The 14,819-nt window shown below is 37.9% G+C and overlaps 1 long non-coding RNA gene across 1 annotated transcript in view; it reads left to right on the top strand.

The window, feature by feature from the left end:
• Positions 1 to 14,081, top strand: part of LOC120853437 — a 21,882-nt gene extending 7,801 nt beyond the window's left edge. The window contains exon 2 of the long non-coding RNA XR_005718778.1: positions 13,732 to 14,081. This is a non-coding gene — a long non-coding RNA (uncharacterized LOC120853437). The remainder of the gene's footprint in view (positions 1 to 13,731) is intronic.
• Positions 14,082 to 14,819: the final 738 nt, after the last annotated feature.

Below are 14,819 nucleotides of genomic sequence, written 5' to 3'. Positions count from 1 at the left end.
TATATATATATATATATATATATATATATATATATATATATGTTTGTGTCCAATAAGTATACTCAAATAGTTATACACAAATGGGAGCTTTTCGTGGGCAAAGACAGTGTTTGGTTCACTGGCCAAACAGGTACTCAGGTGTTGAATGAATGTTTTATAACTTGTTCTTTCTTTGTTAATAAAGATATACCCATATCTATAATCATGTTTGTAGATTGCATAGTATTTCATTACATGTTACTGGGAAAGATTGAAGGCAAAAGAAGAAGGGGCAGCAGAGACTGAGATGGTTAAATAGCATCACTGACTTAATGGATATGAATTTGAGCAACCTCCGGAAGATAGTGAAGAACAGAGGAGCCTGGAGTGCTGCAGTCCACGGGGTCACAAAGAGTCAAACACAATTTAGCAACTGAACAGCAACATTCTTCAATGGATGAATGTTTAAGTTTATTATCAGTTCTATTTTACTTTAAATGACATTAATAAGAGAAATCTTTGAATGAATCTATTTTATACCCATGTGATTATCTCCTTGGAGTAAAGTTTTAGAAATGAGTTTTCTATTGAAAAGAATAAAGCATATTTTAGTCTTCCTTGGTGGCTCAGACAGTAAAGCATCTGCCTGCAATGTGGGAGACCTGGTTTTGATCCCTGGGTTGAGAAGATTCCCTGGAGAAGGAAATGGAAAACCATTCCAGTATTCTTGCCTGGAAAATTTTATGGATGGGGGAGCCTGGTAGGCTACAGTCCATGGGGTCGCAAAGAGAGACAGGACTGAGCCACTTCGCTTCTTCACTTACAGCAGGGAGTCCCCAACCTCTGGAATCTACTGCCTGATGATCTGAGGTGGAGCTGATATAATAATAATAGAAATGAAGTGCACAATAAATGTAATGTGCTTGAATCAACCCCAAACAACCCCCACCCCTGTCCATGGAAAAACTGTCTTCTCCAAAAACTGGCCCTGGTGCCAAAAAGGCTGCAGATGATTGCTTTAGAGGATTGTCATGCATAAACAGCCAAAAGGCACCCCTGCACAGAAATGTGAATGAAATTCTCACCAACAGGATATAACAACATGTATTTTCACACACTAATCAAAACCAGGTTTTGACTTTTTGACATAGGCAGAAGTGAGAAATTCTAGTTGTTATTTAGTTTATGTGGTGTTTTAGGAGAGGGATGGGAGTGAGTGTATTTTCAACAAACATCATTTGAGAATAGCTTTATTTGATCTGGTTTAAAAAACAGGAACTTCTCCGTTTTTCCTTTTAATGGTTGGTAAGTGTCAAATTTATGTTACAATTTTTACTCTTGGAAGTCATAGAGTGCATCAGTGTTCTTCAAACAAGCATCAGAAAGAGATATGCAGATGTATAGTTCATCTTCTTGTATCACATAATAAACATGGATTGGAATTTGCATTATTTCTCTCTCTACTGTTAAAACCATGAAGTTATGTTGAGTTATATAGTCTCCTACTAAGCTATTAACCTTTATAAGTAATTACCTTGTCAACCACAGTGTGATTGTAATCAGGAGTCAATTTTCAGTTATTTCAGAAGAATGTTCTGTGAGTGGTTGTGTCATTTACTGTGTCTCTCAGCTCCAAACACCTTTCTCTACTTGCTTTGTGAAGCTGAACCTGGGATTCTGCAAACCTCACTTCTACTTACCAGCTGACCACAAGAGGACAGAAGGAGGAGACTATAAAGCTGGAGAAGAAAACAGGGACACTGCCCTTCTGTGTAAGCCTTGTTGGCTTCCTATCTACTTGCAGTTCCCTGAGTATCATCTTGACAATGCTTTTTCATTTCCCTGGGTAGCAGCAGTTGGGTTCGGTTTGCACTTTTTTTAACACTCATGGAGCAAGCCTCTCTGGGTTACTCTTACAGTACCACCATCAACCAACAGCATCGCATCCTCAGGGGTTGGGGTCCCAGCATTTTGGGGTCTCTTCTCTAAGCTCAGAAACACTAGTACCCACTGAGTAACTAAACTCATTCTCTCTTCAAAAATCTGAGTTTCAACAATTCAGAACCACTCTTCCTCACCTAAATTTCTAAATTTTAAGTCCAACCTTTCCTTTTCGTTCTTTCAGCCACGGGGATGGTATCTGATCCCTGTAGTTGCTGCCTCTATGGTACAGTTGTTTTTCAGTTGTTCAGTTATGTCCAACTCTTTGCTACTCCATGGATTGCAGCACGCCAGACTTCCCTGTCCTTCAACATCTCCTGGAGCTTGCTCAAACTCATGTCCATTGAGTCGGTGATGCCATCCAACCATCTCGTCCTCTGTTGTCCCCTTCTCCTCCTGCCTTCTATCTTTTCCAACATTGTGTCTTTTCTAATGAGTTGGGCTTTTGCATCAGGTGACCAAAGTATTGGAGCTTCAGTTTCAGCATCAATCCTTTTAATGAATATTCAGGGTGATTTCCTGATTGACTGATTTGATCTCCTTGCAGTCCAAGGGACTCTCAAGAATCTTCTCCAACACCACAATTCAAAAGCATCAATCTTCAATAGTGTTTTCTTTTTCTTTTTCAGTTACTTGTGTGTGTGCTAAGTCACTTCAGTTCTACCCAACCCTTTGGACCATAGGTCACCAGGCTCCTTTGTCCATGGGGTTCTCCAGGCAAGAATACCAGAGTAGGTTGCCTTTTCCTTCTCCAGGGTATCTTCCTAACCCATAGATTGAACCCATATCTCTTATGTCTCCTGCACTGGCAGGTGGGTTCTTTATACCACTAGCTCCACCTGGGAAGCCCTTCAGTTACTTAATTCACAACTTTATACCTAGTTGAAAATTCCTAATATTTAAATTCTGTACATTCAATGACTGGTATAGTTTTCATTCCCTTACTGGACCTTGATGGAGACAATGGTCAATGAAGAACAGTGGAAGTTCATATTTTTTAAGAACAAAGGCTATTCACTTTGTGAATATGTATATATCATGTATATATCACCCAACATACATGTGACTCCCTAGAAGATTTTCATGAGGCAGAGGAGGGTGAAGAGAACCAAGAGATGCACCAATTCTTAACAACTGTGGTTTAGAAAATGTACCCTTACAGCATTTCTTTCACCATGAAGAGCCACTGGATAGCTCTTTGCATTTTTTTCTTCCAAGGTCATAAAGTCACATCTTCACAGCAGTAGCAAGATGGATTTCCATGATGGAATCTAGCTAATAATGGGTTTCTTGCAGAACCAGGATGTTTCAATGACCTGAGGTTATTCTGGAAGCTGCAATTACCTAAAGAGAATAACTGTAAGAACTCTTATTTATGGGAATTCAGGAAAATGTTATAGAAGTACACCATTGAATGGCCATATATGTAAGCTGTGGTTGAGAGAAACATCTTATCAGCATTGAGATAAAATTCCTATGTTCAGTGACTGTGGTATAACAGATCCTTCTCTATTGATCTTCATTCTATATAAAATTTTATGGTTGTACAATTTCAGGTTATCCATAAAAGTTCAACTATGTTAAATAAGTCTTAATGCCAACATCATTGTTATTCTGAAAATCAAAGTGGTTGGTTAACTGTTTTCTAACTGTGTTCTAGTGAATCAAGCTAGCTAATTATAGGTACAGTCCTTTTTGTGCAATTAGTTCAAAGCTCTATCCCATCAAGTATAAACATCTAAAAGTAAATTCTATTAGATTTTGGCCTTTTGGCTAAGATCAGGTGTAGTAAGAGGGCTTCCTATGTGGCACAGTAGTAAATAATCTGCCTGCTAATGCAGGAGACACAACAGATGCATGTTTGATCCCTGGGTTGGGAAGATCCCCTAGAGTATGAAATGGCAATTTGCTCCAGTATTCTTGCTGGAAAATTCCATGACTGAGTACACAGCATACATCATCTTTCCTAAGTTATTGATCATTATGAATATAATTTCATCTGGTTTTGAAAAAAAAGTGACCAAAAATCTCAAAAGCATTTTTTTTTGTCTTATAAAAGTAAGTGCAATGAACTTCCAGATGTTCAAGTTTGTTTGACAAAAGGCAGAGGAACCAGAGATCAAATTGCCAACATCCACTAGATCATCAAAAAAACAAGAGTTCCAGAAAAACATTTATTTCTGCTTTATTGACTATGCCAAAGCCTTTGACTGTGTGGATCACAATAAACTGTGGAAAATTCTGAAAGAGATGGAAATACCAGACCACGTGACCTGCCTCTTGAGAAATCTGTATGCAGGTCAGGAAACAACAGCTAAAACTGGACATGGAACAACAGACTGGTTCCAAATAGGAGAAAGAGTACATCAAGGCTGTATATTGTCACCCTGCTTATTTAACTTATATGCAGAGTACATTATGAGAAATGCTGGGCTGGAGGAAGCACAGGCTGGAGTCAAGATTTCTGGGAGAAATATCAATGACCTCAGATAGGCAGATGACACCACCATCATGGCAGAAAGCAAAGAAGAACTAAAGAGCTTCTTGATGAAAGTGAAAGAGGAGAGTGAAAAAGTTGGCTTAAAGCTCAACATTCAGAAAACGAAGATCATGGCATCTGGTCCCATCACTTCATGGGAAATAGATGGGGAAACAGTGGAAACAGTGTCAGCCTTTATTTTGGGGGGCTCCAAAATCACTGCAGATGGTGATTGAAGCCATGAAATGAAAAGACGCTTACTCCTTGGAAGGAAAGTTATGACCAACCTAGATAGCATATTCAAAAGCAGAGACATTACTTTGTCAACAAAGGTCCATCTAGTCAAGGCTATGGTTTTTCCAGGAGTCATGTATGAATATGAGAGTTGGACTATAAAGAAAGCTGAGCACCAAAGAATTGATGCTTTTGATCTGTGGTGTTGAAGAAGACTCTTGAGAATCCCTTGGACTGCAAGGAGATCCAACCAGTCCATCCTAAAGGAGATCAGTCCTGGGTGTTCATTGGAGGGACTGATGTTGAAGTTGAAACTCCAATACTTTGGCCACCTGATGTGAAGGGCTGACTCATTTGCAAAGACCCTGATGCTGGGAAAGATTGAGGGAAGGAGGAGAAGGGGACAACAGAGGATGAGATGGTTAGGTGGCATCACTGATTCAATGGACATGAGTTTGGGTAAAGTCTGGGAACCGGTGATGGACAGGGAGGCCTGGCATACCGTGGTTCATGGGGTTGCAAAGAGTTGGACACGGCTGAGTGACTGAACTGAACTGAAAAATGGAATATCAAATGTCATATGTCTACAGTGACTTTTTTGGTACATTTGTTGTTCAGGTGGTATCATGTCCACTCTTCGAGATCCCATGCACTGCAGCATGCCAGCCTTCCCTGTCCTTCACTATCTCCCAGAGTTTTCTCAAACTCATGTCCATTGAGTCGGTGATGTCATCAAATCTCATCCTCTGTCATCCTTCTCTTGCCCTCAATCTTTCCCATCTTCAGAGTCTTTTCCAGTGAGTTGGTTCTTTTCATCAGGTGGTCAAAGTATTGGAGCTTCAGCTTTGGCATCAGTCTTTCAGTTGATGCTGCAACTTGGTTTCAGGTTCACCCAGTGCAGGTGTCATCAGAGGTCACTAAATCTGTGGCTACTTCTGTTCTTATTACTATTGCCGCAGCTGCGTCAGCACAAACTTGGTATGAAAAATGAAAATTAATGAGTAAGTGAATCAACAAATCTTGGTGATTCTAGCTTGTTGACCACCTCTACCAAAGGAAGATGGTCTCTGTTCTTATATCAGTCAGAGTCGAGCTTAGAGCTGCAGTAGATATCTGATCATATATAATTTCATATAAAGATTTTAAGCTATGTGGAAAGTTGTTAATGAATTCAACAGAAAAAACGAAACTACCAAAAATAGAAGTTGCAGGAAGCAGAGACCATGCCTAGGTCTAAGTGAACAAAGAAAAGGTTGGGATTATTTATTTTAAAAGCTTTAAAGGAGAGACTTGTGGAGGTGAAACTCAGACATTTAAGGAGATAGAGCTGGTGGACTGGTGCCTACTTTCTCTGCAGAGGATGTGACGAGGCTATTTCTATGAGTTTGGTGGTCGTGGGGGAAATCCAAGCAAGATGTGACTGCAGCTATGGAAGAAAGTGCCACAGCTGGGGTTTAGAAGCAGTGTCAGGGTGACTATGGAAAGAGTTAATACAGCAGGTCTGATGTTGCTCTTTGAAGGGCTTGCTAGTTAAGGCTGTCACATAAAAACTTGGCCGAGATTTCCCTCATGTTACTAAATAATAAGGCTGTTTTATGTGCCTTGGGCCCTGAACTCTGTTATACCAGTTTTCCTAGACTGTGTAAACAATGTGATTGATAATAAATACCTGCCATGCTTCTCGGAGTCTAGAATTTTGGAAATCATAGCTGGTTTTGCATGGAGAAAGTCCCAGTGTCACCAACCACCAAAGAAAACTCTGGACTTGGAATGGCATCAGCACCATGGAGGTATGAGATAGCCCTCATTTCTGTCCCCTAATTCAACAACCAAAGTCTGACAAGAATGCCTTTGTGGAATGTCTGGGATCTAGCACCATATGCCAAGAGAGGGAGGCAGAGACTGACCCACCCAGGCACCGGACAATAGACAGGTAGACCTTGGTCCTGGTTGTGGATCCTGCAGAGACTTTTGAAATGGCTCTAGCCCTTCCTCTGTGGTCCAGGAGCCTCTGGGAAACACTGTTAGACAGTCACCCACAGACAAGAGAGACTTTGTAGAAGTCCCGCTTTCTAGAAGAGAAGCTCCACCTCATTGCTGGAGCAAAAAATTACACGTCTGGACACATTGGACTGAGTAAGAAGAATGGCTTGACTTTACTCGTAGCCCCCTTCCCCTAAGGTGACAGGGCTCAAGCCAAGAGAGATCTTCTTGGCCCATCTTAGCCAAGATTCTCCCACAGGGCATAGCAGAAGCATGTGAGAGAGCCCTTGGCTTCCCCAGACATGTGAGATGCTGCCAAAGAAGCTCATTTCTCTCTCTCCTCATCCAGATCCCTGAATTATGAGCTGGATGACTGAGGTTGGTGGGTTGTGGGAAAGGGAAGGCTGAGAGCACAACAGACAGAACCATTCTAGGGTATTAAAAGACATGAATCTGGTTCTTACCTGGTGGTTCAGTGGCTAAGACTCCAAGCTTCCAGTGCAGGAGGCCCAGTGTGATCCCTGATCAGGGAACTAGATCCCATATGACCCAACTAAAGTTTCCATGTGCTGCAGCTAAGACCTGGCTCAGCCAAAAGAATTTTCATTTTTTTAAAACATGAATCCTATTAACTGCATCATGGACTCCATCAAGAAGCTCACCCATGGGCCACTAGGAACACCTTAGCAACGGATCCCCTGATATAATAACATGAAGATATACAACTCACCAGTAAAGGTAAGCTGATAGACAACCTCAGAATACTCTAACAGTATAATACAGTAAAATGTTAAATACTTAATTCTAGCATCAAGGTTAAAGGATGAAAATATTAATAGTAACTATAGCTATAACAAGTTGTGAATGAATGCACAATATGAAAAGAGAGAAATTGTGGCATGAAAAGCATAGGAGGAGGAAGAAAACGTGTGAAGTTTTTGTATGCAATCAAAGTTCACTTAAGGGGTTTCCCCACTTCTATCCCTGGGTCAGGAAAATTCCCTGGAGAAGGAAACGGCAACACTCTCCAGTATTCTTGACTTTGAAACCCCATAGACAGAGGAGCCTGGCGGGCTACAGTCCATGGGGTCTCAGAGTTGGACACAACTGAAGTGACCGAACACGCAAAGTTCAGTTGTTCTCAATGTCAAACAGGTTACATTATAAGATGTAAACCGGATCTAGGCAGAGATTAGGATCACCTCTCTGCTGTTTTCCTATTTCGAGGGATTTTCCTAATTTTCAGCTGTTCTGTTAAGTTTGTCTTAATGTTTGACTTGTTGGGTTTTTTGCCACCCAGACTGTTCATGGTTGGTGAATGCATTCAGTAAAGAAAAGCATCTAACTCACAAATGTGCATCCATATCATTCCATCTTTAGCGAGTAGATTTCTTCTGCTTTCATCCTGCTTTTCCAGAATGCTTCCTCTGGTTTTCAAAGGCTTGAACAATTTTACCAAGGGTTTGTCAGTTTACTCTTCAAATTTATGTTTCACTCCCAAATTTGAACAAAAAGCTCCTTCCCACACGTTCATATTATCCCTTCCTGTACTTACTTCCTTAATTAAACATCATAGAATTTTATATCTGGAAAGTTTCTTAGAAAGAGTGTAATCATCTCATTTCATGTAAGAAGCACCAGGATGCTTGAAAGGTGAGATGAGTGGTCCAGGGTCACAGAACCAGTTAACGGTTTGGTTTTCTGATTTAGTCTTGATGAATCGCCATGATGCTGGTGCCAGGAGCACCGTGGGTTCTAATGCAATTGAATAGTCCCTCAAAACTGAAAGATACCATCCCAGCCATCAGTACATTCATATCTGTTTTGGAGAAATCAAATATACACAATAAAATATAGTGTGAAAAATTCTAAAACCAACTTGGCTCCTAATTCAAAGTCTAACTTAATATAGACAGGAGAGTAATAGGGCTGCAAGTTCAGGCAACACACCTACTGTGTGTTTATTAACCTTAAAGCCTTAGCAAAGGGAAAATGTTAATACATCATAAATTCATTTAGTTTTTCAGGTCCCAAATGTATAGTTCTGGTAAATACATCATTCCTATAGTACTGGTTAAGTGTTAGAAAGGCTTTTGAAATTTTGGCAAGTAAAAAAAATAAAAAATAAGTGCTTGGCTTTCTGTGTCTCTCTCATTACGAATCCTCTGCAAATCTCTTCTGATAGAAAACTGTATCCTATTTCTAGGAGTAGAAGATATAAAGACTCATCTTTAGGAAACATCAGTTTCTTCTTCATCCTTTCATCTTTGGATCTATTAACAGGAAAGGCATAATTTGTTTCTAGAGAATTCCTGTGTATTAAGAAAGCTCTTGTTTGCATTTGAAGAGCAGAAGCTTGTTTTACTTGTTTGTTTCATGAATACTCCTTTTCATAATGGAATGACATAGGCATGGGGCTAAATTGGCCACTAAAATATATGAATTGATAAATTAGTAGAAAATAGATTATTTAATTTTATGTAAATATTTAATGTTTTTTATTTGTACCATATAACATAATTTTCTTTAAGACCACATTCATATTCAAGGCCAGTTGCTACTTTTACAGATATGCTCAATTTAGTTTTTGCTTAAAGACTTTGAATGCCTTATTATGTGAACTGGTTTAAAGTAATTAACATATTATAAAAACAGTGCTTTTAAAACTCTAGGAGCAATTAAATTTGTGTTATTTAATCAGTTATTTCATTTGAATTAAAAGTTTTATAGATTAGGAATTAAAATTTCCAATGCTTTTGCAAAATTCCTCCTTATTTTCAAATAGGAAGCAGCATTCTGTTACCTTTCTCAGGTGGCCAAATAAATCTTTTGACTCACAGAAATAGAACAAACCTATCTTATCATTTTCTCCCTGCAAAAGAAAGGGAAGAATTTTGAAGTTAAAAGTAATGTTTTGAAGCTGATTGAACCAAAAACCTCTGAAGTGTAATTTTTAGACAAGAAGGGAGTTGTGGAGATCTTTACATAATAGGTTCTGCAAGTGGCCACAAATTTATTAAACTTATTTATGTAAACACTGAGGCTAATATCTATTGACTGGGAATATAACGATTATAAGAGAGTTTCATGGGTCTGAGGGCTTCCCAGGTGGTGCTAGGAATAAAGAACCCACCTGCCAATGCAGGAGACCTTAGAGATCTGTGTTTTTTCCCTGGGTTGGGAATATCCCTTGGAGGAGGGCACAGCAACCCACTCCAGTATTCTTGACTGGAGAATCCCATGGACAGAGGACCCTGGTGGGCTACAGTCCATAGAGTCACAAAGAGTCAGATACGACTGAGGCGACTTAGCATGCACACACACATGGGTTTGAAGAGTAAAAGTTTTTTTGTAATCAGGTCCAGAGATCAGAAAAGAGGAGCTTATTGCTAATGGTTATGCTGAAGTGGTACTTTTTGGGAGCAAAAAATGAATTTTATGCTCAAAAGTAATTTAGGTGGAACTTTATTTTATTTTTGAAAGTTAATACTTAAGATGAAAACAAGGTCAGAGAACAGGAAATAGTTTAAGCAAATCCAAGAACCCATGTTTGATATGATTTTCACACAAAAAAATCATGATTGATAACATGCCTATTGGTTTGGCTATGGCCGTTGGTTTGAGAATATGATTTTTTAATATCCACATTTCAAAGTGAATCTTTCTTTCTGGGAGAGTGGAAAGTGAATTACATCAGGCAATTCAAGAAGCAGAAAAAGACCTCATTAAGGTACTAGATATCAATACCTTCCACACTAGCCTCCCTGACATTCTTACCATGACAATGAATTTGTGGTTTTTAACCACTGCCCTTCATATAAGGATTAATATGTTTAGCTATGCAAATATTAATTTTAGAAGTAAATTAGTTTATTTTACTTATTGGACATTTGAAGATATGAGATACAAAATAGATACATTTTGATGAAGCATGAAATGAGGTAAGTCTAGATGACACATTGTGACCTGGGTTGTAAGTACTCCCAGAAGAGAGAGGAGAAAGGGAAGATACTGATGTTGAATGTCATACTGCTCTGCTGTGAGTTTGCAGAAAGGGATATTTGAATAAGGGTAAGCCCCCTTTAAAAAGCACTAAAAGTTAAGAACTCACTAAGGGAAAAAAATTAAAATGTTTTAAACTATCTGTGCTATAAATAAATTAATTCCACTCTTTTGGGGACAGTTTTAAGCTTTATTTTGATATTATTAGTATTACATAGTTTGAATATTTTGGGTATAATATTGGCATCATATAGATATTTGTGAGTAAAGGCTTGGCATTCAAATGTTTAACTGCTTTTGTTTTTCCCCAAGAAAACCTCAGACAAAATGTTGTCAACAAAGAAATTAATCAGTCTAAGAAAGAAATGGGAAATTGGTTTTGAGTCAGATTTAAGATTATAACCCAGGAATAGCAGCTCAGAAATCTCTGAGAACTGTTTCCCCCTTTAGAAGTCAAGGTAGAGTTATATGAGTTTTGAGACTGAAGGCTGTATATTAAATGATGTATTACTGATGGTTTACACAAATAAGTATCATCACTGCCCCTTACAAGATCAAGAAGGAATGTTATCTTTAAGGAATTGCCTCGATGCTAGGAGAATGCTGCTCTTTATGGCTGAGCAGGTATGTCTGCTGATGGGAAGGTTGGTTGACGCATGGCACAGATACACAATGCAAATAGGGGGAGAGAGGAGGCCAAAGGACAGAGAAAATTTTTTTTATGTTTACATTTTTGTCTTGCCGTAAAATGTGACTTCTTTTTCATAAAACTATATTTTATATTTCTAAAACCAACAGACTTTAATGGTGGATTATTTTTCTTACGTTAATTACACAGGTACTAGTTTCTTAGCTGGAGATCAAGTATACTACCAGTGCCAGTTTAGAGATAAATACCTTTGAAATCTTGATAGAGAAGAGCTATAGAAATAACATGTGCCACCTGAAGTTTGTAAAATGGCCTCCGTGCACCATACAGCTTGTCTCAAATGGAGACCAAGAAAGCAAGGTCATTTTAAATCTCTATGTACATCTTGCTTTCCTGGCTCCACACTAATCATTCATTGTGTTTCGCATATTGGAAGGGAGAAGATGAAGGATATAGAAGAATTCACTTTGAAAACATGTAGTCAATGTTGCATATCCAAAAGCTCCCAGGGGATTAAACAATCAGAAAGCCCTACATCATTTGCATTTTAATGGATAAAATAAGAGTTGAAACATTTCTTTACACTTAAACTACCATGAGAAAGCCTGTGTAGCTAATAGGACTGAAGTGGTGGGGAGAGGGAGGAAGAAGTGGGGACTGTAAAAAATTTAAGGAAAATTTATTTCTTTTAGAGAATTGGAGCTGGGCTGATTAAGTCAAGGTGCCTGTCGCTGCTAGAGACACATTTTCCTAATGAAAAGTACTGTAACTTCAGACCTTTCACATTTTCCATGAATAGATGTCATTACTCATTATCACATTTATCATTACTTGCAAAACAGTGAGGTGACAGCAGGGAAACGGACTAAAATAGCGTGGAAGAAAATTTGGTCCTGGCTTAGGTAATTTAATGAAAGCTTTTTTGTTTTGCAAAAGCAAAAACAACCTCCATCCTTACTCCATCATACCTTTGGGAAGGAAACTCACATGAAGTAGTGGGCCATTTTTATGAAAAGTGACCACAGTTTCTGTCCCTCCTCCTCTAATTCTGAATTAGAAATGATAAAGAGCTTGACTGGTAAAATTCTGAAACAGATAATGAGTTTTTTAAGTGATAATTACTGAATCTCCTTATTTTTAGAAACCCATTAACAAGTATCTCTTTAGTCATGGGAAAAAAAATCTTCATAAATATTGAATTGTGCTATCACAGGTACAAGTTATTTCAAATTATGGAACCAGACTAATTTCACAGGAACTATTTTCTATTAATTGGTTTTAAGATTTAATCAAGTAAAGACATCATTTATTAATTCAAATTTGAAAAACCAGAAAGAAAAGGTATACCCTGATTATCTTTAGTCAAACATCTTCACATGTTCATTTGAGTTAGAAATTGAAAACAAAAGGTGCCCCTGTGCCTTCTAAGTTTCTCCAATTCAAAGAACAGGATTTATCAATGGGAGTCTGCGGCAGGCCTTAGAGTGATATCTTACTGCCGAAAGAGAGAATGGAGACAGTTTGGCTAGACTTGTAACAAGGATAGAATAGCTGTTTGTTGAATTCTTAATTAGCCTAGCTGACAGGAAGAAGGCAGTAAACTGTACATTACAGTCAAAGTTCAGCAATGCCACGTTTCCAATAAGCAAATCTTGACTATGTTCTTCAGATACTAAGTGGTAGTGAAACCATTAAGAGGTCCCAAAGTATACAATTTTGAAAGCTGAAGATTAGTACCCCTTGTAGACAGGAAGGTCCCATAGCTATCTAGGTTCTATCGGCCGCTAAACGTTCTCTCATTGTTGACAAGGCCCCATTCAGAGCACATAGATATTTTTGAATGTAATGATTATATGTTATTAATACTTGCCATCAACTGATCAAGACAATGTACTGGACCTAAAACATTACAGATAATGATGAAGAAGCACTTCAAAACACAAACATACTATAGATCTGTAGATCTATAGATTAGACTCATTTTTACTCAAGGAATTGTCATGTATAAAGTAGGCAAATAAGGGTTTCACAAATTACTGTAGAAGTAGATTTGCCAGTGTCTGCCACTGACAGATTTATTATTAGAAACAACCCTTGTTTGCAATGTAAGACATTTTTATAACAAGGAATCTGACTTTAGAAATGTGTCTTTTCTAACTTTCTCTGTAAGTTTTTGATGTCTGTGTTCTCTTTCCCATCTTCACTGCTAAGCTAATTTAACTATTGCTTACTGGTTTTCAAGAAAAATATGATAAATGAATTTTTCAGTTTATATTTTTTAATTATTTACAAGGCTAAATGGAGACAGGAAATCAAAGTTATCAGCAAGTGTTCTTGTTAAAGATAGTGACTGTGTTCTGGAGCTTTCTAGTTTTGAATGATCATGATTATTTGAATTGAAGACATTCAGGTTGGGGCAGAAGTCTTTCTTCCTATTTATGTTATTTACATAATTAAATAACAGGACCTTGTGCCACATCTGTGGGTTGCCAGAAGGTGGACTGATCATTGAAGACAACTTTTTTCTTCCTGGCTCCCTATCACAAATCAGGTGATCATCAAAAAATGGCTGGACTATTGCTAACGACAACTTCAGCTCTGGGAAACCTTGAAGAATAAAAGTTAAGGATTCCATAACACACAGCATTTACCACAAAGACATTGTTTTTTGATGCCCTCTTCTCCTCAAAATATAGAAGTGTTTGTCCAGGAACACAGACTGTCTTACTCAATCTAAGGCCACATTTACATGTCCTTGGAAGAGAAACTTCACATTTGCATTCTTGAGCAATAAAACTGAACAGAAAAAAAAAAAGTACTAATCTTGTTTATGCACTAATTTCTTAGAGACTAAAGTATTACAATAACCTCTCTGATAATTAAAATGATCAACCCCAAGCAATTTTTAAAAGAGGTTTGAAAACTAGTAGGACTTGCTTGTGTTTGTATGGCTTATTATTTTTCCTCAAACACCTGGCACAGTTCCTGGCAGAGTGCGGATACTTATTCATTCATTCATTTAATAAGTATTTACTGAACATTTTCTATGCCCCTGGATCTGTGTAAAGTTAGTGAAATACAGTATTGCATAAAAGCATTTCCCATGGACAGAGGAGCCTGGCAGGCTACAGTTCATGGGGTTATGGAGAGTTGGACAAGACTTAGCAACAACAACAACAACAACAACAATAAATAAAAGCATTTATGCTTTATTCCTGCATGGAGCTTATCATCTAGTGAAAGAAACAGACTTATACCAATAAATTTATGTAAAATTATAACTGTGTAAAATTATACCATGTCAAGTATGTAGATGGAGTGGCTTAAAGTGCTATTAAAGTATGAAATAGAGACATTTAACCTAGTCAGAGGACATCAGAAAGACTTATTCAAGGAAGCAGGCAAAATTGGGAGATGAAAGATCCTTAACCCTGGCTACGTTCTAATGAAATTGATGCAGATTGAAGGAAAAGCTTAAATATACAAAAAAGGAGAAAATAATTTAATTAAGATCAAATGTAAAAAGATAGTTGATTGAATATTTTAGAGTTT

This window comes from Oryx dammah, unplaced genomic scaffold (assembly GCF_014754425.2).
Source record: "Oryx dammah isolate SB20612 unplaced genomic scaffold, SCBI_Odam_1.1 HiC_scaffold_2, whole genome shotgun sequence".
NCBI classification, from domain to species: Eukaryota; Metazoa; Chordata; class Mammalia; order Artiodactyla; family Bovidae; genus Oryx; species Oryx dammah.
This window is presented reverse-complemented; position numbering and strand designations above follow the sequence as displayed.